This window comes from Sturnus vulgaris, chromosome 9, assembly GCF_052056855.1.
Source record: "Sturnus vulgaris isolate bStuVul1 chromosome 9, bStuVul1.hap1, whole genome shotgun sequence".
NCBI classification, from domain to species: Eukaryota; Metazoa; Chordata; class Aves; order Passeriformes; family Sturnidae; genus Sturnus; species Sturnus vulgaris.
This window is the reverse complement of record NC_142251.1, coordinates 14502578-14507086: the sequence shown is the minus strand read 5'-3', so window position 1 is coordinate 14507086 and position 4509 is coordinate 14502578.

Here is a 4509-nt window from a genome sequence, read left to right as displayed (position 1 = left end):
TAGGTGCTTTTAATTTATTAATGTATCTTTTAAAGCCAAATAAAGAGCAACATCAAAAAACAAACTAGCTTTTGACTATTTACTACTTATATATAAACGTGAACATTGTAAAAGATTTACTTTAATTCATCCAATTTCACCTCAAAAAGTGACGGATCTTCTGCCAAATGACACTTCACTACCAACTGAACATTTCAGCATTTACCTATTTCTGAAACAAGGCAGATCTGCACAACCAACTTCCTTTCTACTTTATAAGAAATTTATTGCATTAGGCACAAGGTTTCTTTCATTACTCTTTGTGCTTCTTTTGTGGCCCTGCAAGGTAGTGGTGGAATAACCCCCATGGCAGAATGAGGACACAGAGCAGTGAGCAGCTGTTTACTGAGCCTTTCTTATATACTCATTCAGTGTGGTTTGTATAAACCTCCACGGCCACACAGACATTCACTGTCTTTAGAGCATCTCAGTGCAGCTCCATCCAGCACTGCAAACCTGAGTCATTTATGTGGGCAGACTGCTTCTAAAGAAAGTACTTAGGCAATCAGAAGCAGCCCAAATTTCCCATATGGCAACTAGATTAAGATAACAGTGGCATAAATCATTCTTGAAAATGTGAGTTTGCCAGACTCACTTGGGCCTGAAATCTGACCAAATTCCCATTGGCTTCATTAGATTCAGTCTCCACAAAGGACTTGCATTAATTTCATTAAAACAGATGGTTTTTTCAGTTCCTGTCCTAAGGAGCTATTCAAGTGGCTTACTGTGTTTTACTAAGAAGCAGCTGTGATGCTTTGCTGATGACATCACACTTGATGAAAATGAGCAGCAGCTAGCAGATTGTAAAATTGCTGTTTAAAATACAACTTCTTGCTGATAACATGAACCTTCCTGGTCCTGAGCTCCATCCTGGTAGTTCATAGGGGCTGAAAGCTCCTACCAAGAAACAGGGTATTTCACGTGCACAAACATATTATCATTTTAGCCTTAGATTCTTTCCCGTGCTGTTTCTGTTCAATTCTGGTACCTGCTAGGACAATCCAACACACGCAACTCAGCTGCTCATCATGCTCCATCTGTGTGACAACCATTGTCACACAAATAAAATACTCCAGCTAAACTCATCAGCCAATACCTAAAACAGAGAGTAGATGTCATTGTCAGGATCAGCACAAGTCATCTGTCTTCCCTTACTGTATTATTCTATATGTATGGCTACCTGGTCTCCAATATACATTTAAACCTACCAGTTTTTATTAACTATTATGGCTACTTTTTTTTCTTCCTTAAAGTTCTCTTGTTCCTTTCTTAATTTAACTTTGCTCTTATCAAGAGTACATAATCCTGACTCTAAGTTGAGCTGAGCTAAAGTGACCAAAAAACTGTTTCTGGATAAAAATCTCAAAATACATACTTCTGAATTTAGGATTCTGCTATTTTTATACATACAGCAGTAACCATATCCCTCCTGGAAAGTGCACAGCTGTATCTAGAAAGGAAACATATTAAATGTTTCCAGTTATTGGATCAAAAATGTCAACTCGCATGTCAGCTATAATATAAAATGTTTTCTGAGAGTTTCACCATTCATAGCAGACTGAGAAAAACACACACATGTACCTGAGTGCATGCATGCACATACACACACATATATGTATAAAATATGTGTATAAATTACACTTACTAGATCAGCTGATGTATAACTAATCTATGGCAATCACATCAGAAAAAACATGATCTGGGGGTAGTTGTTGCTAAAATAATAAAAAAAAAAACAATCCAAAAAATACTGGAGGGACTCAAAATTAGGTAAATGAGGGGGTAGAGAAACCTTTGATTCAGAAGGAAATACATCAGAAACTGGAGTGCCTGAGTGCTGTGGAGGGCTTCTGCCACTTCTCAGGTGTGGCATTAAGAATGAATTTCTACATTACATCTGACCAAAAAAGACAAGAGTTCAAGTTTTAATGGCCTCATACTCCTGCAACATTTTCAAATCCTCTAGACACATGTATTTCCAGGCAGGGAAGCCCAGGCAAACTGGCATGTGTTACTTATACAGAAGGGAGGAGGACATTTGAAGAGTGTCCTTGTGAAACAGGGTTGCTACACCGAGGTACACACCCATTTCCACACTTCTCTCCCCACAGTTTGGCCACGAACTTGTGAACAAACTCGGCCACAAGTTCCTTACTTGGACTTCCTTCCTCCTTCCACCATCCACTAGACAAAACAATGTTACTCTTGAATCCAAAAGATCAGTGCAAATGATAAGCTTTCCCCCTCTTTTCTGATAAAATTTAGCTGCTAAAATCAGAGGCATCCTCAATATAGTAAATACCAAAGAGTGTACTCCTTTGAGGGGCAGCTGGATTGCAGCAATCATCCAGAAGAGGGAAGAGAACATCCTGAGATGGATGCAAGCCTGCCAATGCCAAGACACTTGCTGCTGCCCTATCAGCAGATCAGCTGATGATACAGCAGTTGTAACTGCTCCTTCAGCAAGGATGCTCACGAGTGCAGCATGTAAATACAACAGTGGTCTCCAGTACTCACCAGCAGCCTTCAGCAGCAATGAAGCTCTCACATGGAGACCAAGAACCACTTACAGTCTTCAAGGTGCTCCCCTTGGGCTCTCCAGGTGCCTGAGGTTGTATTCCCTCAAATTTATAGCAACTACCAACCAATGTTATTCTGGGAATTGAACACACATTGAAGATCCAAATGAACATCACTAAATCAACTCCTTAATTATAGGGGCTAAGCAAAAAGTTATGTAATGACCTTGTTACATTATTAAAAAGAAGACAAGCTTTCCCAATAGGAATGAAAGCTACTTATTAAATCAGTCTATCCATTCTTCCAATGGCAACTGCCCCTGCCAGTGGGCTAATGACAGCCACTGTCCCCAGCACTCCCCCTGGGGAAACTGCTGTCCAAACTGAGCAATACAGAGGTGATGAAATGGGACATGGGTGAGATCTCTTGCATGACATCTCCAAGTACCAAGTCCTCTTGTTTGATGAAGAAGCCAATCCACTGCCTGTGTAAATTGGCCAAGGTGAAGGAGAGTAGAGCAGACTCTCCTTTGCAGTGCTCCACTCACCCTGCTGCTTATGAGCCAGTGACTGTTACACCCTCCACATGCACATTTACAGTAATTTCATTTCCCATATGATTTTTGGGCCAAAAGCCATTCACAACAGAAGGAACTGCTGCTCTGACTTGGAAGTAAAAAACGAGAATGAAGACAAAGTAAGGTAATATTTTTCTGGTCCCCTACTCAGACTCAGCCTTTAAATTTTGTACAATATTGCAATTAAAAATAAGAAATAAATTTGCAGCTTCTCCCAGAGTCACAGAAAATAAGACCCTCTGATTTTAAAATAACTGTCACTGTAACTTAAGGGCAACGGTGGAAAGAGGATTGTTGAAGACAAAAGATCAATTAAGTGCTGATTTTTAAAAAGAGGAAGAGTGAAAGGATTTGGTAGAATTTGAACATGCTGGAAAAAGCAGGGAAAAGAAGGAAGAGTTCATTCAGCAATTAATCCCTGACAATGACAGCCTAATGAGAGATTTTTCCAGGGCCATTTCTAACCAGGAGTGATTCATGGGGGTCTACTCCCTTTGTTACAGTTGATGAATCCTGTCTTATAATTATATGGGCAAAGAATCTTCTACAAACTGATCAAGTGCAGTGCATTAGAACAAACTGGGAACAGTAACATGCAGGGATGGGAGACAGCAGTAAGTAGTGAGAATTTTTCTGGCTTGAGAAAGTGATCCTGGTGAACAGGTACTGCCAAAGATCCCATACTTTGCTGACAGTTGCCTTAGATGTGCTTTATGTGTGGCACTTGGGTCTGTTTGGATGCAAAGAGAACATGCTATGTTGTGTATTCACAGCTTGAGGGAGAGTGACCAGAGCTGATGAAAAATTCTAATATATTTCACACCCATCATACCAGAACAGACATATTGTAAGACTTTGAAATAATGTTAAAAGTGTTTGAAAGATTCTGATAGATTCTGCACTTCTGATATTAGAACAGAGGATGGACAGGGAAGCCCTTGGCTGCAGCATGACTGTTTTTGTGCTGATAGCAGGGCAGGGGAGCTCAGTGCTGCTTTATTCCTTCAAACTGCCTCCAGGAGGAGGGCACTCTCTAAATTGTGATTCAGTGTGAAAGCCAAGACCATCATCACACTCACCCACTGTATCAGCTGAGCAGTCAGATGCTGGCAGCTTAACCATCACCCAGGGCACCCAGGCAGGGCTTTTAAGGAAGAGGGACTCTCCTAGCTGCAGGCACATATAAGGGCATGATTTAAATTGGATTCCTGCATAGCTCTGCGACTCAGAGCTGCAGCACTGACATGGTATCCAGCAATGCCTATCAGTTGCTTCCTCATCTCAACAGCAGCTGTGTTTTCTGCAAGAGGAATGGTAGCTAAAAATAATCTGGCTTTGACTTCCTCTTTTAAGCCCTTCAGTCTCTTAAAAAG